Source organism: Rhagoletis zephyria, unplaced genomic scaffold, assembly GCF_001687245.7.
Source record: "Rhagoletis zephyria isolate East Lansing unplaced genomic scaffold, Rhagoletis_zephyria_1.1 Rzeph_scaffold_00107, whole genome shotgun sequence".
Classification (NCBI taxonomy): Eukaryota; Metazoa; Arthropoda; class Insecta; order Diptera; family Tephritidae; genus Rhagoletis; species Rhagoletis zephyria.
The window spans coordinates 201,390-225,928 of record NW_016157191.1 but is presented as its reverse complement, the minus strand read 5'-3'; the positions used below and the strand labels follow the sequence as shown (position 1 = coordinate 225,928).

The 24,539-nt window shown below is 32.7% G+C and overlaps 1 protein-coding gene across 1 annotated transcript in view; it reads right to left on the bottom strand.

The window, feature by feature from the left end:
* The window catches only part of LOC108377453 (uncharacterized), a 72,608-nt gene that overhangs the window by 22,194 nt on the left and 25,875 nt on the right, over nucleotides 1-24,539 (bottom strand). The window lies entirely within an intron of this gene.

Here is a 24,539-nt window from a genome sequence, read left to right as displayed (position 1 = left end):
TCAAAGCATACTGAGCATCTTTCTCTTTGACACCATGTCTGAAATCCCACGTGATCTGTCAAATACTAATGCATGAAAATCCTAACCTCAAAAAAATCACCCGTTACATACATACATAAAGTTATAAAAATCCTCTTTCACAAAATAGCGAGCTTTTACTCAGCTCGTGTCCATTTAAAATGTATAGACAGCTTAAAAGAGCATCTTCCGGCAGGCATGTCTTAATTGTGACTGACTTAGACCAGCCATGAACACAAAGAGTTTTTACTCTGTGCGCATTCATATAAAATCTATACAAAGCTTTGGAAAAAATTTTCAGGCGGTATGAACTTCGACGACCAGCTAGAGATGTCTTCGGGCCCATGTAAAGTCTAACTAAAGTTGGTGTGAAAAATCGTTTAACACTCAACGTAAGTACATTGTTAAGAAGGCTACCACTTATAAGGTATATTAAAATTAATGAAATATTGGAACAGAAGTTTTTTTTTTTTTTAATTAGCAGGGAATATAAGATGCTCGTGTTTTAAAAAAATCTTATCTCAAAATATTTTCGAAATGTTTATTAATTTATTTATAAGGAACATTTTTTTATGCAAAAACATTAGCTTTTATCATTAAAGTTAAACATTATAGTCTAGGTATATTTTATGTTAGGGTTTGGGAAGGGTATCCGTTTTTGCATCAATATGTAACACCTTGTTAAGCAAAAACCATTAATTTTTATTATTGGAAGTCTAAGTAATTTTTTTTTGATAAGGTTGCNATTAAAAAATTTAGATGTTTTAAAGATATACTAAATTTCCCATTTCCGGCAGAAAATTTTAAATTTTGTTCGTACTAATTCTTAGGTGTCTTCACGAAGTATCAAATTTAAAAATGAAAATTCGCCTACTTTTTATTTATATATGTTAATAATAAAGTTTTGAAGTTCTGCCAAAAAAAAAATGTTATTACTTCCAAGTTTTTTGTTGTAGTTTGTCGCTATTTAATAAAAATCATACAATATATCAGAATTAAAAATAATTACAGTATTAAAAAAAATTAATACCTTATTTTTTTTTAAATTTTGGTAATACCATAATCTTAACCCTTTATAGCTTTTTCTGAAACTTGAGAAATATGGCTTAAAAATTGCTTATAATTTTTAACAGTTCCGATAAAAAAATCTAAAATTTTTGCACAGATTCTATTAAAGCACTTCCAAACGTACCAAACTAGTAAATAAAATATTAGATAATCTTAAAATTTTTATATTTTACTCTACGAAACTTTAGCAACTTTTGGGAATTCCAATAACACCATCTCAAAATTTTTCGCCAGCGAAGACAAGTTTTCCATAAAAAACCGTAACTATTAAATTTTAAAGCAATAACTAAACTAAACACTGAATTTTTCCGTTCAAAAGTTGTGCCTCATAAATTTTCTGACTTTAGCGGCCTCTGCTGTTAGCAAAAATCGGAGATGATAAATTAAACTTCTAAATCTATTAAAGGTACTAAGTCAGCTTTACAAAAATATATATTACTTAAATATTCTAAGCTCTTAGATCTAGCTCTATCCACCTTTTTTCGGAGTTTTTCTTTGATATCTACTATATAATGTACAGACATCGGGTTGTTAAAATTTTTTTATATGTTTAGATTTCATTAGGAAATAGAGTGCCAAAAGGTGGAATATTTCCCTTCCCTTATTTTAAAAATTCTTAAAAGACTCATAGATACACTCATATTCTAAGGACTAATCCATAAAGACCAAAGAAAACTAATAAGCAATGCATTGATCACTTGAGCTCTAAATGAAATTATGTCTAGGAAAATTATATCGTACTGGAGGTAAGCTTAAGTTTCAATGAGTTCTATGCCATGGAACTCAATACGTTCAAAAGTGGTATAAATGCAAAGAATACTTGTTTCTTTAATATGTTGACTACATTTTCAAAGTTCTCATTTCCCAACATTTATGTACGAATTTACTGTTAACAAAATATAAATTACATTTTGCTAACAAATCCCAGTCATGCGAAGACTCATTTAATTTGCTTTTTCGTTTAACCTGTATGCTCTCAAACGCATACACAGCTGCACGTTATTAAGTTTTCTTTTTATGACGAAGACTAACAAATACGTACCTCGTATTGAGTTAAATTACTGTCATCTGCAATGCTTTCATGCATGTTTGTGCATAAATAGATTAGACCGGGTCGGTCTACGTATCGATCTCAGCACATTTTCAATACATTTTGAAGTGAGATAAGGCGTTTTAGAACCAAATTTTGAGATAGGCTGTTTTCTAATAAAATTCTGAAATAGGCCGTTCTTGAAAAGTTATTTTAGATAGGGCGTTTTCGAACTGACTGCCGAGATGGGCCGACCTTCCACTCAGCAGTGTTATATATGTACATATTTTGTATTTTTTAGAAACCTAAAATAAGTAGACAAACAATAAATTTAAAAAAAACTTAAAAAATTAAAAATCAAGTATCAGCCCATGTTTTGCGCATACAAAAATAAAAATAAAAAATAATCGAAATTACTTAATCAAAATACATTTGAATGCACAAAATGACAGCTTTTTTACCTACATATTTTTGATTTTAGAATTTCAATTGATTTATAATCTGTTAAAATTCAAAATATAACTTCAGTTTATTGCCAGACTACATTCAAAAATTTGTTTTCGAGACCCGACCTAATGTATTTAAATATGTTGATATATATGCGGACATTATTTATGGCCGTTCAATACCATTTGACACTTTTTNAAAATCTTATCTCAAAATATTTTCGAAATGTTTATTAATTTATTTATAAGGAACATTTTTTTATGCAAAAACATTAGCTTTTATCATTAAAGTTAAACATTATAGTCTAGGTATATTTTATGTTAGGGTTTGGGAAGGGTATCCGTTTTTGCATCAATATGTAACACCTTGTTAAGCAAAAACCATTAATTTTTATTATTGGAAGTCTAAGTAATTTTTTTTTGATAAGGTTGCCACCTGTATAAAAATTTAAACTGATGTAATAAGTTAAAGATCAAATATGGACATCATATGTTAGAGCAATTAAAATTAATTAAATGTTTCATCTGAGAACGATAATCGAACCTGAGCAGGGAACGAAAGATGCTAATGCTCTAAGTAAAATCGAATCCTGAAATAATATTGGAAGAATTGCCACTTACTTTCGTATAAATCGGAGACATTTTGTCATCCGAAAACTTAAGTTTTTTACTATTTTAGTTAAAAATTATTGCCTGAGTTAATTTTTTAATAGAGTTGCCACCTTTATAAAAGTTAGAACAAAAGTCGTCTTCTAAAACATTTTCGGAGGGTTGCTACTTATTTACTTCATATGCAAAAATCATTAGTTTTTTATTACTGCAGTTATTTTTTTGTCTGAATAAATTTTCCGATAGGGTTGCCACCTTTATCACAAGGTATACATACTTGAAAATTGTGATAAATTAGCCGGAATAAAGCCATTCTTATTCAAAAATTTTGAATGAACTCAAACTTGATTATTTGATATTACCTTAATTTCTTAATAAGATGACCTTTTTTTCAAGAACAATTTTTTCGAAAATATATAATATATGTGTAAGACCGATTACGTCCTTCATTCCTCTAGAAAAGAATCCTTTAATGATCTACGAAAAGGAAAGCCGGGCATACTTGCGTCAAAAAGTTAAAATAAAAAATAAAATTATTTTCTAATAGCGGTCGCCCCTCGCGAGGCAATGGCGAACCTCCGAGTGTATTCTCTCATTAAAAACAGCTTCTCATAAAATACAATCGCCATTCGGAGTCCGCGTAAAACTCCTGCCCCCTTTGTGTGACATGTAAAATGTTTTTTTTCTTTAATGTTAAATGACAGTTTAGTTGAAATTTTTAAGCAAAAAACAAAAACGACTTCAATTCTCATATAAAAATTACTTTCTAAAAGATCCAATGATTGGATCTAAACAAACTTAGCATGGGACTACCCTTGAAAAAAGATTTATCGAAAGCGGTTAACGTGGTCCAAAGTTTTGCGGTAACATACATAAAAAAATATATTCCGACGAATTGATAACCTTCTCCTTTTTTTTNTTTAATAAAAATCATACAATATATCAGAATTAAAAATAATTACAGTATTAAAAAAAATTAATACCTTATTTTTTTTTAAATTTTGGTAATACCATAATCTTAACCCTTTATAGCTTTTTCTGAAACTTGAGAAATATGGCTTAAAAATTGCTTATAATTTTTAACAGTTCCGATAAAAAAATCTAAAATTTTTGCACAGATTCTATTAAAGCACTTCCAAACGTACCAAACTAGTAAATAAAATATTAGATAATCTTAAAATTTTTATATTTTACTCTACGAAACTTTAGCAACTTTTGGGAATTCCAATAACACCATCTCAAAATTTTTCGCCAGCGAAGACAAGTTTTCCATAAAAAACCGTAACTATTAAATTTTAAAGCAATAACTAAACTAAACACTGAATTTTTCCGTTCAAAAGTTGTGCCTCATAAATTTTCTGACTTTAGCGGCCTCTGCTGTTAGCAAAAATCGGAGATGATAAATTAAACTTCTAAATCTATTAAAGGTACTAAGTCAGCTTTACAAAAATATATATTACTTAAATATTCTAAGCTCTTAGATCTAGCTCTATCCACCTTTTTTCGGAGTTTTTCTTTGATATCTACTATATAATGTACAGACATCGGGTTGTTAAAATTTTTTTATATGTTTAGATTTCATTAGGAAATAGAGTGCCAAAAGGTGGAATATTTCCCTTCCCTTATTTTAAAAATTCTTAAAAGACTCATAGATACACTCATATTCTAAGGACTAATCCATAAAGACCAAAGAAAACTAATAAGCAATGCATTGATCACTTGAGCTCTAAATGAAATTATGTCTAGGAAAATTATATCGTACTGGAGGTAAGCTTAAGTTTCAATGAGTTCTATGCCATGGAACTCAATACGTTCAAAAGTGGTATAAATGCAAAGAATACTTGTTTCTTTAATATGTTGACTACATTTTCAAAGTTCTCATTTCCCAACATTTATGTACGAATTTACTGTTAACAAAATATAAATTACATTTTGCTAACAAATCCCAGTCATGCGAAGACTCATTTAATTTGCTTTTTCGTTTAACCTGTATGCTCTCAAACGCATACACAGCTGCACGTTATTAAGTTTTCTTTTTATGACGAAGACTAACAAATACGTACCTCGTATTGAGTTAAATTACTGTCATCTGCAATGCTTTCATGCATGTTTGTGCATAAATAGATTAGACCGGGTCGGTCTACGTATCGATCTCAGCACATTTTCAATACATTTTGAAGTGAGATAAGGCGTTTTAGAACCAAATTTTGAGATAGGCTGTTTTCTAATAAAATTCTGAAATAGGCCGTTCTTGAAAAGTTATTTTAGATAGGGCGTTTTCGAACTGACTGCCGAGATGGGCCGACCTTCCACTCAGCAGTGTTATATATGTACATATTTTGTATTTTTTAGAAACCTAAAATAAGTAGACAAACAATAAATTTAAAAAAAACTTAAAAAATTAAAAATCAAGTATCAGCCCATGTTTTGCGCATACAAAAATAAAAATAAAAAATAATCGAAATTACTTAATCAAAATACATTTGAATGCACAAAATGACAGCTTTTTTACCTACATATTTTTGATTTTAGAATTTCAATTGATTTATAATCTGTTAAAATTCAAAATATAACTTCAGTTTATTGCCAGACTACATTCAAAAATTTGTTTTCGAGACCCGACCTAATGTATTTAAATATGTTGATATATATGCGGACATTATTTATGGCCGTTCAATACCATTTGACACTTTTTATGCAACTAATTGGAGTAAAAGCAAAGCAATGCAGCAAAGTGGAATGAACTCTCTTCCAACTAAATATATATATGTAATTTAATTAACTTAGACGTATGTATATGTGCGTACAAACTAATGCATATACATACGAATGTATGCATGTTTGTAGACACATGTGTGTAAGATTTATTTTGCCTTACAAGTTATTGGAAAATATTGGGAAATAATTCAGCAATAGTTTACCTGTGTCTATCTATAAAAAAATTTAAAATGTGTAACCCGCAGAAGGGAAACCAAAGAGAGCTTGTACTCTGCTTGCGTCCATATGTATAAAATCAATGTAACGGGTGATTTTTTTGAGGTTAGGATTTTCATGCATTAGTATTTGACAGATCACGTGGGATTTCAGACATGGTGTCAAAGAGAAAGATGCTCAGTATGCTTTGACATTTCATCATGAATAGACTTACTAACGAGCAACGCTTGCAAATCATTGAATTTTATTACCAAAATCAGTGTTCGGTTCGAAATGTGTTTCGCAAACCCAATTGCTGCGAACGGCGACGAATCGACATTTCACGGTCTTCAGCAACACTCTCAGAAACAGACGCAATATTCTCTTCTGTACGCACTGTACGCATTCGTGTGGTTGGTTTAATGTCCAATAAAGTAAACTGAGTGCGAAACTTGGTCACAATCGCATTAATTGTTTGCTCACTTGGTCGATTATGTAGACCATAAATCGGACGTAAAGCGAACCGAACACTGATTTTGGTAATAAAATTCAATGATTTGCAAGCGTTGCTCGTTAGTAAGTCTATTCATGATGAAATGTCAAAGCATACTGAGCATCTTTCTCTTTGACACCATGTCTGAAATCCCACGTGATCTGTCAAATACTAATGCATGAAAATCCTAACCTCAAAAAAATCACCCGTTACATACATACATAAAGTTATAAAAATCCTCTTTCACAAAATAGCGAGCTTTTACTCAGCTCGTGTCCATTTAAAATGTATAGACAGCTTAAAAGAGCATCTTCCGGCAGGCATGTCTTAATTGTGACTGACTTAGACCAGCCATGAACACAAAGAGTTTTTACTCTGTGCGCATTCATATAAAATCTATACAAAGCTTTGGAAAAAATTTTCAGGCGGTATGAACTTCGACGACCAGCTAGAGATGTCTTCGGGCCCATGTAAAGTCTAACTAAAGTTGGTGTGAAAAATCGTTTAACACTCAACGTAAGTACATTGTTAAGAAGGCTACCACTTATAAGGTATATTAAAATTAATGAAATATTGGAACAGAAGTTTTTTTTTTTTTTAATTAGCAGGGAATATAAGATGCTCGTGTTTTAAAAAAATCTTATCTCAAAATATTTTCGAAATGTTTATTAATTTATTTATAAGGAACATTTTTTTATGCAAAAACATTAGCTTTTATCATTAAAGTTAAACATTATAGTCTAGGTATATTTTATGTTAGGGTTTGGGAAGGGTATCCGTTTTTGCATCAATATGTAACACCTTGTTAAGCAAAAACCATTAATTTTTATTATTGGAAGTCTAAGTAATTTTTTTTTGATAAGGTTGCCACCTGTATAAAAATTTAAACTGATGTAATAAGTTAAAGATCAAATATGGACATCATATGTTAGAGCAATTAAAATTAATTAAATGTTTCATCTGAGAACGATAATCGAACCTGAGCAGGGAACGAAAGATGCTAATGCTCTAAGTAAAATCGAATCCTGAAATAATATTGGAAGAATTGCCACTTACTTTCGTATAAATCGGAGACATTTTGTCATCCGAAAACTTAAGTTTTTTACTATTTTAGTTAAAAATTATTGCCTGAGTTAATTTTTTAATAGAGTTGCCACCTTTATAAAAGTTAGAACAAAAGTCGTCTTCTAAAACATTTTCGGAGGGTTGCTACTTATTTACTTCATATGCAAAAATCATTAGTTTTTTATTACTGCAGTTATTTTTTTGTCTGAATAAATTTTCCGATAGGGTTGCCACCTTTATCACAAGGTATACATACTTGAAAATTGTGATAAATTAGCCGGAATAAAGCCATTCTTATTCAAAAATTTTGAATGAACTCAAACTTGATTATTTGATATTACCTTAATTTCTTAATAAGATGACCTTTTTTTCAAGAACAATTTTTTCGAAAATATATAATATATGTGTAAGACCGATTACGTCCTTCATTCCTCTAGAAAAGAATCCTTTAATGATCTACGAAAAGGAAAGCCGGGCATACTTGCGTCAAAAAGTTAAAATAAAAAATAAAATTATTTTCTAATAGCGGTCGCCCCTCGCGAGGCAATGGCGAACCTCCGAGTGTATTCTCTCATTAAAAACAGCTTCTCATAAAATACAATCGCCATTCGGAGTCCGCGTAAAACTCCTGCCCCCTTTGTGTGACATGTAAAATGTTTTTTTTCTTTAATGTTAAATGACAGTTTAGTTGAAATTTTTAAGCAAAAAACAAAAACGACTTCAATTCTCATATAAAAATTACTTTCTAAAAGATCCAATGATTGGATCTAAACAAACTTAGCATGGGACTACCCTTGAAAAAAGATTTATCGAAAGCGGTTAACGTGGTCCAAAGTTTTGCGGTAACATACATAAAAAAATATATTCCGACGAATTGATAACCTTCTCCTTTTTTTTGAAGTCGGAGTAAAAAGTTTAAATATGAAATAGAATTGAAGATCTCTGAGCCCAAAAAATTGGAGGTTTCATTGGGAAAATTTCATTATTTGTTGACAAATTGACAGCTTATTTGACATTTATCAAAATTTTCATTTGACACTATATTCATGATCAAAAAAGATATTTCATTTTTGAAGAAATTAACAGTTAACTTGAAAGCTGATAACTTACAAAGTTTTAATTTGACATAAAATACGTTACTAGCATACCACAAAACCTAATCAGAGATATCTTTAAAAATCTTTTTTTTTTTAGAGAAATTGCAGTTAATTTGACAGCTGTCAACTATTTAAGTTTTAATGCGAAATAAAATTCGTGACTAGTGTGTATGAAAACATAATCAGTGACATTTTTAAAAGGATGTTTATTTTATTTTTTTAGAGAAATTGACAGTTAATTTGGCAGCTGTCAACTGTCAAAGTTTTCTATAACATAATAGATGTCAACTGTCAAACGATGGCGATATGTAGCATCAAAAAAAATATTATGGTCTTACAGTTTTAATAAAATCATAACATTCGCTCTAAGTGTTCGCATAAAACATGGTCTCCCGACCATAGCGCGGCGCTAGCTAGTAAATAAATTATTGAACAAAATAATAAATCATTATAATCATCAAAAAGTTTTACTTGAGTATTTCTGTAGAAATATAGAGCACACGTTTTGTATTATTGACCCAAGGTATACTAAAGTGAAAACTTATCATTTTCTCCAGCCTATACATAGCACGGCTCTCATATTTAGCCCAAACAAACGCACATCCCACCAATATGGCTTGCCTTCAAACATTACATACATACATAAATATTTCACATAAAATAAACAACTTTTATTAACTTTCTCTCGCTTTGATTGACCTATCCTTCTACCTTCTACCTTTCCTTCCACTTGCGTTTCATTTCCTTTCAACTAAAATGTCACTTTCAATTTTTCAAAATTTTTCATTATGTGTATTTATAAGCTGATGGTTGTCGTAGCAAATGTCCTGCAGCGTCTTCTGGTCTATTGGGATTATGAACGTTCATAACTCACAGCTTCATAAACAATTTTATGTTTGTATAAGTGACAATATCCCGGGACGGGCGCAAATATTTGGCATGCACATATATACATACATATATACAATATTCTGTCATCCAATTGTCAATCGAAGAAAACTTTTTTTTACGCATTCACTCCCCCTAGCCAACAAAACACGTCTGGTTCCATTGTAAAACTTTTATATTAAGCCATTCGAAATAAGTTCAATATAAGTCATTCTTAGTTAGCCAGACAGATGTATATATACATACATATATACTCACAAGCTAGGATAGCAATAAATATACGTAAATAAATGTAGGTACATAAATACCTAAATGTCTGTTGCACTCTGACTTTTGTATTTCATCTGACGCACTTTATTAAGTTACGTTTAATAGAAAACTTTGCACTTATTGTTAGTTAAAAAAAAAGTATAAATAAAAGCTACATATTATCAATTTATGACAGGAGGGTTTTGTTGTTTGTAAAAAAATATTTCTGCGTTTGAAGAGTGGTTAATACTCGTATATTTACACTGAGCCAAAAGCACAATGGTTTTGTCAACCAACTTATGGTTTGATTTTTTCAAAGTTGAACATTTGAGAACAAGGCAGTGGCTGAGGTGTTTGCTGTTATTTGTTGGCTTCCAGCAGTACGAATGCCGTCAACGTGATACATAATTTTTATTTTCTGTGTTTTTGGTTTTTCTTTATCACGAAGAAGCATCTGAGAAGTCCAGAACCAATTTAAACGACGAAGAAAATTTATTCAAGTTGAACATTTAAAAACAAATTTATAAAGCGGCTGTAGCATCTGTGTATACAGATGCTTATAAAAAATGATGAGAGATGAGTTGAAATTATAAAAATTTTCGTTTTGTATCTACGAATTATGAAAAAGCACCCGTGAAGTGCAGAGCATAAACGGATGTATTAAAACGAAAAAATCGTCAACTAAAAGTTTGGTTGAAGTAAACAAAAGTGTGGTTAACATTACCAAACAATTGTTGAAAACAACAACCAAGGCATTGTTAATAATAACCAATAATCACATTGATTACTTTTCAAGTTTGAATTTGGTAATATTGCCCAATTTTGGGTTGATTTTTTGTTCAGTGTATAAGTAAATTTATCAATATACATACAAACATACATATCTGCGTGCATTTATTGCATGTTTATACGTACAATTTCGAATCGCACGTATTTCGAATTTAATTGGCCATAACAATTGTTAATTAAAACTAATTGTTACACTTATGGCATTTGAAAAGAATTTAAAATTATAGATGAATAATCTCAGTGGAAATGAAATAAATGTTGTGTTGAGCAGAATTTATTTTACTTACATATATACATACAGTGGGAGTAAAAAATAAGTATACTATTTTGTTTTGATGATTTTGTTTATTTATATTTTCATACCAAAATTTAATTTTTTTATGAAAATGTAGTTCATTCATAGAGAACTTGATAACATGCAAGAAATTTTCATAGAAATTTTTAATTTTTCAATTCGATTCTTAGAAAAATTGAATGTACAGTTTCGTGGCCCATTAAATTATAGTACAGTGCAAGTTTCAAGTCGCAAGAAATTGCCGTCGATTTTTGAGAATTGTTTGCTGTTTAGTGAACTATATTTTTATAAAAACTAGCAAATACCCGGCGTACTTCACTGCGCCTTAAAAGCATTTTTGTTTTATTGCTCCCAAAACTCGTATGGCCTCATTCACAAAAAATAAAATAGATTTAAAGAGTTTTATGAATTGAGATTTTCAAACAAATTTTCGATTTATGAAGCATTCTATATTTTGTATGAATGTGGGTGTTAGTTAATGTACTTTCGAAGGTATTTAGAAAGTAGGTAAAGTATCGCATTTCTATTAGAAATTTAATTTATATTTTTATAACTCGAGTCTAATTGCCTTATCTTATCAATGCCACTGAACTATATTCTTCAAATAGGTGGCAACCCTATTCGGCAGTAAGCTTTCTTAAACCTCTTTAGTTTGATACTTGTATTGTAATATTTTATACATTTTATCAATTTAGTAAAATGCAATTTTTAAATACGTGGCAACCCTCAAAAAGAAAAAAAATGTTTGCTGCAGACTTCTAAACTTCTTTAGTTTGACACCTATATTGCAATATTTAATTTATCTTACCAATTCAATTGAATTAAAATTTTCAAACAGGTGGCCACCTTCCCTAGACATATTTTCGACTGTAAGCCTTCTTAAACCCCTTTCTTTTGACAGCCAAACTGCAATATTAACCTTAATTTACAAACAGGTGGCAACTCTATATATTTTTTTCTGTATTTAAGTTAGACCTCTAGGAATACATCGGTGAAGACTGCATTGGATAACATGTTTTAGTTTACGAGTGACGCGCTTACAACCATACAGACAGACGGAAATTCTAAAAAATGCCGCTTTGGTTTCTCATTCTCTAATAAGGACGCCCATATTAAGTTTTATTTGATATCTATAATGTACCTACAGACATCGGGCTTTTGCAATTTTATTCTATATATAGATAAGACAAATTTGGTATGGAAAATATAAATAAACGAAATAATGAAAACATCAGAACAGAATATGTATACCCTATATTCTTGACGCTTACTGTATGTATTGAGAAAGCTTAAAGCAGATTGCCTGAGTGTTCGTGTTAAGGATTAGTTTTTTTTTTCTAAGAGAAACCATAAGAAGCTTAACACCAGCTCAGCATTGATTTAGTTATTGTTGTATACATTTGTACGATTAATCGTATATATTAAAATATGGAAAACAATTCGACTCCTCGTTTGAGTTAATGGAAATGCATTTAATTTATTGATTTGAGTGAACATTTTTGTATATCGTTTTGTGACTGATACATATTTATATGATCTACTGAGCAGCCATTAAAATTTAAAAACGAAAAAAAAGAAATAGCCTGCTGCATTGATAGTGATCGACAGTTTTCCTGCTTAAAATGAAATAATATTTCATTTATTTATGTTATTTAAAAAGATTACTAAGTACGAAAAAATTGTGCTCTATTGAAAATGCCGTAAATCGAAATAAAAAAATGCTAATACTTTTGTGGAGAAGAATCGCAGTAAATCCAAAAATCGGAGAAAACAAGTTGAAATTAATTAAAAAACGTATTATATGAGATAAAATGTTAAAAGCAATTTTCTTTCTTTCCATACATCATTGGCAACACTATAGAAATATTTCAATGAGAGTAAATGGATTCCATTTTGTTCCGCTCCACTCACGCTTAATAAAGGTTGAGAATTTAATATTTCTCAATTTAAAAATGAAGGATTCCTTAAAAGAAAAAATGCCTTTTAGTTTCAGAACGATATCAACGGTTATTTGAGATGCATTTGAGAACTGACGTCTGAGAATTGAGAAAGGGACTGATTCTCAAATTCATCTCAAATTGAGATTTAATAAAAAAGTTTAATTGGGCATTGCATACTTATAGGGCTACTTTTTTTGCGTTACCAACTCTGAGCAAATGAAGCGACCACCGTAGAAGAGTAGTTAAAGGTACTTAAGTAGTTAAAAGTACTAGTGATGTGCGGTGTCGAGTATTTAAAGTACCGGTTTGGTCGAGTCCGGTTCCAAGGAGTACCGAGAAGTGGGACCGGTTCGTGTTCACAAATTAGTGGCAATGGAAAAAGGCCCTATAGTAAAAGCTAAACTAATGGTTTTTACAAAAATTAAATTCCTTTTTATATTTTTAAGTGACCTCAAAACACGGAGGAGGTTTTTTTATTAAAAAATAATTGTAGGCCAACTCAGAACTCCATAATACGTACATAAACCGAGTTTCAAGTCGATAGCAAATACCGAAGTTGGCCTCGAACCGAACTCAACTCAGAACTCAACAATACTCCCCTTAACCGATTTTCGGCTGTTATCTTCATATTTAGACTTAACGGCAAAAAGAAATTTGTTGGCCCATAGTAAAAGTAGATTTTTGTTTCAGTATGCACCGATTTTACATCATTTGAAATGATTTTTCAGTTCTTTGGATTTTTTTTTCAGTATTCCGGAAACGTTCTTATGGTCTTTTGGGATCGAGTTTCGGTTCTTCTGGAAACGATTTTCGCGCCGTTGGAGTTGAGCTTCGGATCCGTTAAACCGGTTTTTCGTTTCCTTTAAAACCGGACCGGTCGGTCATCTAAAGAACCCGGTTCTCCAGTTCCGGTTCTTCGGTTCTGTGCATCACTAGTGCTAACTATCATTCGGTCCGACTCAGGTATGATTTCTGCTCAGCCAAGTTATAGCAGCAGCTTCCTTCTTTTGTCGAATGAAGAAGTCGGCATTTTCGGCATCGTAAATAATTGTCGCGTTAATTTTTAAGTTAAAATTTTTTTCTGCAACTGTTTTGGAAACCCAAAAATTTCCATGTCAGCTGAATTGGAGACGATGGAATTGAAACTTATTTTTTTTTTTGTAAAGGAAAAGTTGCGGAAATAGGATCAAACTTTAACTAATTAGATTTTTTTTATGTGAAGCCCAATTATTAAAATATGGGAACAATGCTAGTTCATTTAAAGAGAAGGTAGTTTCAAAAAATTATTTCATGCGCCGCTTGCGAATAGCATAAAAGTGAGAAACGCGTAATAAAATATAAACTGCTAAACCACATAATGTTGCATACTTTCGGGCACGTACCTTGAATGTTATTGTTCTTTTCTACTTTTGGATGTCACTATTCGTCTCCTTAAAGGACTAGTTTAAAATGAATATAACGAAGGATATTTCGGCTGCTGGATTATTAATAAAAAAAGGAGATACAAAATTCTACAAATATAATTTTTTTTCGGATTACGCATACAAAATTTAATGGAATTTATTAAAAGCGCCAACTTTTGCCAACAAGCCAAAAGCTAATTTTTTTGAAAAGCAATGGTTTTTTTTTATTGTACAATTTTATACTTTCTTGCCTTTCTGCTCTCTACACAACTTTTGTAGCCTTTTAATTGCTTAATTATTGTTAGCACATCAGCGCAACTATACCAATGAACGCCTTAACGCCTTAACGCATCAGCATCAACGTCAGCGGAATCAGAGTAATGCGTAATTTGCTGCAAGCATATTCTCTTCCTCCTTCAACTCATTAAAACTAATGTTGCATTTTGGTATGCACTAAGGCATCTAGTACCGGGATTCGGTAGTCCCGAGCCGTTTTCTTAGACCCTAAATCCCGGGATCAAGCCCTCGGAATCCCGGGATTTCGAAGAATTATAAAATGCAACCCTACAAATTAACAAAATAATATATTACAATTCTATTACTTCTATTATTTTGTTATAATATTTATGTATAACATATATATTAGGCTTTCTTTTTCATATCGGGCACCAAATGTGGTGTCAGAATTTCGATTGGCTTCACATTTGTACCTTTTTTCTTTGAATATATGATCTGTGCAATTTTGAATGTTTCGTGATTCTGACTAAATAATAAGTATTACCAGCATTACCATGGTGTAATTTTAAATCCAAAATTTACAGATCTTCACTATGCAAATCAATTTAGAAAAGTTCAACTGTTAATAGCTAAGTTAACTTTAAGAAAATCATAAACGTAATAGAAAGCCCGTTTCTTTATGTTCAAAACGACGTAACGATGAAGTCTCTACGATGAGTAGAGCCCGATATATAACGATTTGATGAAGTACATGAATGGTCAGAATCACGAAAAAATTCGAGCTTTGTCAGCTCATATCTCCAAAGAAAAAGAGAGAAAAAATAAATTCCTCGAATACGTGTTAGCTTATTTCATGTATAGAACCCATAAACAAATTTGAATAAATCGGATACATGACATCATTTCTTTTACGAAATCCGTCGGACTTGTATATATACATTAGAGTGGTCCAATTTTTGTATGGGTATAAATATTTCATCCTAGAAAACGGGATGATATTTGATATTTGTAACAGCTATACCAACTTTCACTTTTTTACTGCAACTGTTACAGGATGCTCAATGACCTTGAAATGCGCTACTGGATCGCTATGAATCTGGCAAAAATATGGGTGATTTTTATAAAAAGCGACTGTTGCCATGACAACTGAAGCTTGTGATATTTTTTTAGATCATTTAAATTGTAAATATTCTTAGGTTACTAAACCAGTTTTTCTGATTAATATATGTACTTAATACTTCAGAAAAAAATATGAGCATCCTCTTAATTTTTACTTAGAAAGTAAAATTTGGTACCAGCAAGAGGAAATATTTTGGAAGGTGCCCCAAACCCTATCTCGGAAAAATTTTTTGGACCATAATGTGGCATAATAATATTGCTTTACATATGTGTATATGTATAATTACTATATGTAAGTATAAGGATGATCTCTTATTTTTACTTTTGGAAAAATGACTGCGAGTGCAATATGAATGAATTTCAATTCCATAGCCTTTAGTTTATTCAGTTTGTACTTAGTTTTTTAAACTAATATAAAATAAAGACATTTATATTTCTTTGCATAAAAACACAAATTTATTTTTATTTCTAATATTCGAACTAAAGCAAGACTACAAAGCCAGTTCGTTAGCATATTTTAATTAATGGTAATAATATCCCGAAATATCCCGGGATCCCGGGATTACCAATTTAAGATCCCGAAATACCGGCATTTTGTCCGGGATTGGATGACTTAGTATGCACAAATATTCACATGAATATATGCACATACATACTTACATTTGCATGTAGAATAGCTGCAAACTCGACTCTTAATGACCAAGCTGGTGGTGAAATTAGTGTTTCGAATTTTTAGTAGTTGGCACGGGTTTTAAACTTTTTCTTTCTACAACGCCACTCAGTTTCTATGTTTGAAATTTTTATTTATTTTTGGCGCACAGAAGTGCTAAAAAGCACATTAACAGCACTGATGAAAATCTGTTAGTAAAATTACTTAATTGCATTTAAATGTTTTACTTTTTATTAGATTGAAGATAGAGTTTGGTTTAATTGATAGGTTGAAAACAACACATGGGTTGTAGAAAAATTGTAAATAGCCCTTTCATGCATTGAAATTGAGAATTTATCCCATGACAATTTGCTCTTCATCGCCAGCCGGCGCCATTTTTTATAAAACACTTCACATTGGTCTGAAGTTCTCGTTGAGGAGTGCCCACTTCAAAACTCAAGTGTCCTGGTACTCTGAACTTCTGTGCCAGATTTTCATCTTCGTTTACAAAAAACAAGCCCCGGTCATGAAATAATTTGATTTATGTTTTATAATCTGATCAAAATTGCGAGTCATATCCCTGCCCGCAAGTTTCTCAAATTACTTGTACTGTTTATTTTTTTCCCCAAATATTCTTTCCCAATGGCCTTAGTTTCTACTCGCGTGGACATTGGCTGCATTATGGATTTGATTAGGAAACACCCACGCGGCTTTGTGGATATTTCAAAGCTCGTGTTGGCGGGTTCCACTCACTCCCTTGTTTTGTGCTGCGGCAAATTTGGCAAGTCTTTCTAATTCTCGGAGGTATTCTTGGTAAGCAGAGTTTTCCTTTCTAGCCTTCTTGGTGTTTTTGAATTTAGCCCTTAAGTCGATTGTGCCAAATCGTTCACTGATGGTGGTGAATCTGGATACGCGGTGGCGTTGGAGTCTTCGCCCAACCACATATCCCAAATCAGACTTGTGGCAGCTATAGTCGCCATCCTCCGTCCATCTGATAGAGCGGTGTTATCAGCCTTGTATTTCTTTATGACTTCCAGCAGTTGAGTAGAGAAATATTTCCTTAAGAGCGTCCGGATATTCATGGCGCATACCTGAAATGCTCATCAACGTTGAGGGAGTAATCAACGGATACACTTTTGGTCAATTAATTGGAAAGTATTTTATGTCACGCGTCTCAAGCCTAGCACAAAACCAACTGCTGTGCGGTCGCTCGCTAGCAGCCTACCTTCAGCGGGCTCGTAAATCGAATAAATTGGAGTGACCCCAGAGAATATCGCTATATTTCTGGCAGCACCCAAGGTTCCACCTGAGTCGCCCTGATTGACCCAATGACACTCCCCACAGTCATCGGCGCTTCTCTCCAACATACCATTAAGGACCGAGTAAGCATACTTTAAACGATGCAGCAATTCGCTTTCTGTGCAGCAAACTTACAGAGTACTTTGCACACTTTAGAGTGCGCATAATCGCCCGCCTAAGCAGGCTAATAATAGACGAATTTTTAGTTTACCACGCCAATATAATTCAGCTAAATGGTTCCAGCAGGATGGTTCAACCAGACGAACATTTGGTGACTGAATAAAATCAAAAATGGGCCTGTCAATTGGCTTTCTAGGTCGCGGGATTTAACTCCGTTAGGCAACTTTTTGTGGGGGTAAGTCAAGTAAATTTTCTGTGCTGATAAATCAGCTACGACTAACCAGTAGGAAACCAAAATTCGTCGTGTTATTGGCAAGATAAGACCGGCTGAAGAAATTTGCGCAAGATTGGCACGACAGGATGGTCTTCATTAGACGCAGTCGCGGTAGCCATATATCAGCGACATTGTGTCTAAATTCTAAATGCCATACAATTTGCCTACCATTACAGCCAATATATTGGTAATTTCATCAATTTTTCTGTATTGTATTTGAAATAAAAGTTCCATACCTCTGAGAAAACTAACACCCGATAATAATATGTGTTAGTGCTCGTAAAATTATCCGATAATTCGACTATTCGGTTAACCGATTATTCGATTCATAACCGTTCGTCCGCCTTCGACTATTCGAATAGTTGCTTGTCTTTGACTACTCGAGTATTGTAGCAAATCGAATTTCAGTAGCCGAACTTTCATTGAATTTTTTTTACATATGTATGAAAAAAATATAAAATATATTTTTATGTACACTATGTATTTGTGTACGGTTTATTGAGTTATTTAGATCAGAATAGGTCTTCAGTCGTGGACATGTGCTGCTGAATTGGCTATCTGTAAGTTTTTGGCCCGTAATATAATGAGCAGGGAACGGATTTTTAGGACCTAAAAACCTATAAAAAAGGCAAAATAAAGTAACGAAATAGGCTGGAAAAGGCAAAATAAAATAGCGAAAAAAGCAGGAAAAGGCACTAGGTATTGTAAAAAAGGCAAAAAAAGGCAAAATAAAATAGCGAAAAAGGCAGGAAAAGGCAAAAAAAAGGTATTGCAAAAAAGCAAAATAAGGCACTAAAAAAAGACAGAAAATACGAAGAACAATCAAAAAATATATTTTTTTAGAAATGTTTATATTACAAGTAAAAAGAGAAAAACTATGAACTAGTTTCATTATATGAAAAATTTGTACTTTGAATCTTTGACTATTTTATCCTTTCGAGTTTCTAACTCATAAAACTTTAATCTGTATAGTTGTAGTAACATTGAACCACAAGATGCATGTTGAAGTTTTCTGGCAGCATTTTGATTAGATTTTCGCGAAGAAAAGCCTTGAATGTAATAAATGTGCGATCGACGTAAGTTAATACAAGGGAGCCCAATTTAAATATGGAACGTTTGAAACGTTCATATTATCAGGAATAAGGGCGTTTTCCTCGCCCTTTACAATTTTATACACACCCCTTATTGTCTTCAAGCCAACAACAAAAAGGCAACATCAAATGTGTATATATGGAATCAGGGAAAGCTAAATCGTGGACATTCTTAATCGAATATACTCTATCTCTTTAGCAGAAAAAAAGGCAATTTCCATAAAATCCGTTCCCTGATAATGAGTAAGCACCAGAAATCAACATAAAAATCTACACACTGAGTTGCACGCGTATTGCTTTTATTTTCGTAAAATATCTAACAATGTTTACAAGAATTTTTCTTCAAATAAACATAATAGAACGAAGCTGAAAAAACTATTAGAAATTATGCGAGTCCTTCCAAATGGGGTTATTTGTATTACTTATATTTCACTAGAAAATCAATTTAATGGTTTTTATTAATGCAAACAAACAAAATTATGAAAAATTTGAATGCCTTAAAATTTTTTCATTAGCATTAGTCTGTATAAATTAATGAAAACAATTTGCAGTAGCATTTTATTTTTCAGAATTCATGCATTGAAATTCTGATTTGCATTAAATTTCAAAAATTAAAGCATTAATTTTTTACATTAACATTAGTGCTTTAAGTACCATTACTGCATTAAGAAACTAATGCATTTTTCACAGCTCTGATTTGTATGTACATATATTAATCCAACCTCCTTTCCACCGTGTTAACTGTGGATTAAGGCTGTATGCACATACTGAATATACATATGTTTATAATTGCTCCCTTAACGTGTGCCTCTTGTTGTTGGCAGATAAAAAATATTTTATTAAGTATCTGCAAATTTATTATCAATCAACGGTAAGTAACTTTTGCCGCAATCATTGCTTTGCATAATTTTTCGTAAAATATTTTGAAATGACAAAAGAAAAACATAAATTTAAATAAAAAATGTCAATAATAAAAGCATATTATCGTAAACGGTTGATGCTTGCAGTGGAAATTGTTATTTAAAGAGATTTATACGCGTCACATATGTATTTAATTTCAATATTAATTTTATACAATTTATTTTCGGAGCAATCGCCTCTGTTTTTTCATTTGCATATCGACATGCATATGTACATTAGACTGCATCACCAAAAAAAGTTGCGGGTTTTCCCGCCGGGATTACAAAATTTTAAGACTTTCACCAAAATATTTCGGAAAAATATTAAGATTTAAGTGAGCTTCACCGAATTGAAAATACCTCCAAAAATGGAGTTTTTTATGAATAAAAATAGCTTCTTAAAGAACTTTTTGATAAAAGTACCCTCAGATGGTAAAACAGATTAGGCTTAAAAAGCTGCACAAAAGTATTTAAAAATCATTTCAACGAAATCGTATTAATGGGAATTTTGATGCTGTTTTTTTTTTACTTTTTTCAAAGATTGATTTACGAAAAACTTAAATAACTGGGCAAAAACTATTCTGATTTAGACTTATTGGATCTCGGTGGAAAGGTTTTTTCCACTTTTTTTATTTATGTCCAAAAAAAGTCATTCGTGTCTCATTTATTTTTATTTTTTGAAATACTAAAACATCTCAATTCAACTTTGATTGATGTTCGTTCATTCTACATTTCTCTTTCATAAAAAGGGTGAGAAATTACCTTTCCAATGATACCTCACATGTTTAAATCGGTAGAGTTTAGGTTCAGTTATTCAAGTTTTTCTTATACCAATCTTTGAAAAAAGTTAAAATAACAGCAGAAAAATCTCATTATTACAATTCCGTTAAAAATTTTTTATTTTATTTTTTTAAATATTTTTATGTTAGTTTTTTTTTTAAGCTTAAACCGTTTTGTCATTTGAGGGTATTTTTTTCAAAAAGCATCTTTAAGAAACTATTTTTAATCAAAAGAAAAGCTCTCGCTTAAATCTTAATATCTTTGTGAAATATTTTGGTGGACGTATTAAAATATAATAGATTTTATAATTCCAATGGAAAAACAGTGCCGATTTTTTTGTATGGGGAGTGATACAGTCTAATGTACATACATACATATTTATATACGTTCGGTTACGATAGTTAAAAAGCGTTATGCAAATGTTCCGTATTTTTTTTGTTGATTTTCTCTTAACATCGTTAATTTAAGGGCTTTTTAAAGGATTTAAGTTCATTAAAGAACGAATTGAAACTGTAGGCTAAAATACATATATGCATGCATGTATTTATATGAGACTACGTCTGTGTAGCTTACTACTTTTCCATATGCTTACAGGAGATTTTCAAAAAAAACTCAGCTTTGATGAATTTAAAACCAATGCTCGGTGGTCACAAAGTTTTGAAATTTAAGAGAGTTTTATTTTCCATACCGCTAATGGATAAACCAACAATTTTTGGCTTTTTATTTGGTTACACTTTTTCTGATTTTGTCAACCCTTTTCAAAATGTAGCTACAAATCCTTTTCTCGTCGAGTCGAATCGTTTGTCTTCCATATTTCAATATTTCTTTTAGTTAACTTTTGTATAATTTTATTAAATTCGACTTAATAAACAGATGGAAACCCTCTTCAAAGATAGAGGTATAAACTTTCTCCGCAATTTAATATTTCCTCGCGAACCATTTGACACCATGGGCGTAGCCAGAACGAAATTTAGGGGGGCCCATACAAAAAAAAAAATTCAAACCCAATAACTTACTTACTAAAAAATTGTTTATTATAGCTTAAAATTATTGTAACCAATAAAGGTAAATATGTTGTACAAAAAAACAAATAAGCAGAAGTTCAAAAAAGTTGATATAAAACTATTCGTCGATTTAAGTTGTTAACTTTTTACTGAGCATGTTTATTTTATGAGGAGGAAGCATCGAAAGCCTAGCCCCGTCCCTGTAAAACTTTAACCCAAACTAAGCTTCCTACCGCCATGTGCCGTTCCCCTACCGTACCACCGTCAAGGATTTCGTCGGGATTATAACACTGTGTGACTGATAAGGTTATAGATCTATTCTCTTCCTCTTCTTCTTATTTGGCGCTGTAACCGCCAAAGCGATTTTGACCAACTGACGCCAATTGGAAATGCCAAGTGAAGCCAGAATAGTTTCAGAGCTTGGGCGTCGGTGTCCATTCGAACGACATGGTCAAGCCAGTTGAGGCGCTGTATTTTAGTTCGCCATATACCAGCACGGGCATGATCAGTGACTTATAGTGTGGTTTTCGTACGTCGAGAGAGGACTTTACTCCTGAATTGCCTACTCAGTCCAAAGCAGTACGTGTTGGCAAGAGCGATTCTGCGTTAGATTTCCATGCTGACATTATTATCGATGTTAATGCTGGTTCCCAAGTAAACGAAATGCTCTACTTTCTCGAAATTATAACTGTTAAAAGTGACGTGGGTGCCAAGGCGCGAATGTGCTGATTGTTTGTTTGATGACAGGAGATACTTCGTCTTGTCCTCGTTTACCACCAGACCCATTCGCTTTGCTCCCTTGTCCAACTTGGAAAAGCCAGGACAGACTTCGCGGTTTTTCTTACCGATGATGCCAGTGTCATCGGCATAAGCCAGCAATTGTACGCTCTTGTAGTAAATTGTTCCTAAGCGGTTCAGTCCTGCAGATCTTATTATCTTCTCCAATATCAGATTAAAGAAGTCACATGAAAGAGAGTCGCCCTGTCTACAACGGGGTGGCGAACGGCAACAGAGCAGAGCAGAGTTTTTTTTTCATTGGGCAGGGTTTTAACGTGGCGGGATTCAAACCCAGCGCACGCGGGGTGTTACGCCCTCCCACTTTACCTCGCTCCAAACTAGTGTTCGNGCCCCGTCCCTGTAAAACTTTAACCCAAACTAAGCTTCCTACCGCCATGTGCCGTTCCCCTACCGTACCACCGTCAAGGATTTCGTCGGGATTATAACACTGTGTGACTGATAAGGTTATAGATCTATTCTCTTCCTCTTCTTCTTATTTGGCGCTGTAACCGCCAAAGCGATTTTGACCAACTGACGCCAATTGGAAATGCCAAGTGAAGCCAGAATAGTTTCAGAGCTTGGGCGTCGGTGTCCATTCGAACGACATGGTCAAGCCAGTTGAGGCGCTGTATTTTAGTTCGCCATATACCAGCACGGGCATGATGAGTGACTTATAGTGTGGTTTTCGTACGTCGAGAGAGGACTTTACTCCTGAATTGCCTACTCAGTCCAAAGCAGTACGTGTTGGCAAGAGCGATTCTGCGTTAGATTTCCATGCTGACATTATTATCGATGTTAATGCTGGTTCCCAAGTAAACGAAATGCTCTACTTTCTCGAAATTATAACTGTTAAAAGTGACGTGGGTGCCAAGGCGCGAATGTGCTGATTGTTTGTTTGATGACAGGAGATACTTCGTCTTGTCCTCGTTTACCACCAGACCCATTCGCTTTGCTCCCTTGTCCAACTTGGAAAAGCCAGGACAGACTTCGCGGTTTTTCTTACCGATGATGCCAGTGTCATCGGCATAAGCCAGCAATTGTACGCTCTTGTAGTAAATTGTTCCTAAGCGGTTCAGTCCTGCAGATCTTATTATCTTCTCCAATATCAGATTAAAGAAGTCACATGAAAGAGAGTCGCCCTGTCTACAACGGGGTGGCGAACGGCAACAGAGCAGAGCAGAGTTTTTTTTTCATTGGGCAGGGTTTTAACGTGGCGGGATTCAAACCCAGCGCACGCGGGGTGTTACGCCCTCCCACTTTACCTCGCTCCAAACTAGTGTTCGGTCGCTACCCAGAGTATTCATGGATATAAATATCCGGACGTAGTTAGCTGCGATTCGAATCGTAAGCACACGAATCACTTCTGGCCACTCCCAGGTGAGTCAAAAGCTTTGCAGTACTGGGAAATGTACAAAACGTAGTGGCAAAAAACGAATATCTCAACTAAACCCTGATGAATTTTTTAAATGCATAGCTCTACATACCTGTATAATAAACCAAATAGCCGGACAAAATGTTAAATGATATACATATGTATGTATGTATAAATATGAGGTCGTATTGAAACTTTTGAGTACGCAGATTTTTTAGGATGGTATATTTATTTATGCTACATTTATTACTTAATTTTGTTTTGTCACACTTAAGAAGTAAACGTCTTGGCAGTTAACTCAACCGGTCTATAGTTTTATCAATAATCTCAGATTGGTTCTGTGATACAAAACTTTCGTTGGAAGCTTAGAAAAGACACAAACCTAAAGACAAAGTAATAAACAATTGAACTATAAACTTGTTTATAGTTTCCAANGTTCGCCATATACCAGCACGGGCATGATCAGTGACTTATAGTGTGGTTTTCGTACGTCGAGAGAGGACTTTACTCCTGAATTGCCTACTCAGTCCAAAGCAGTACGTGTTGGCAAGAGCGATTCTGCGTTAGATTTCCATGCTGACATTATTATCGATGTTAATGCTGGTTCCCAAGTAA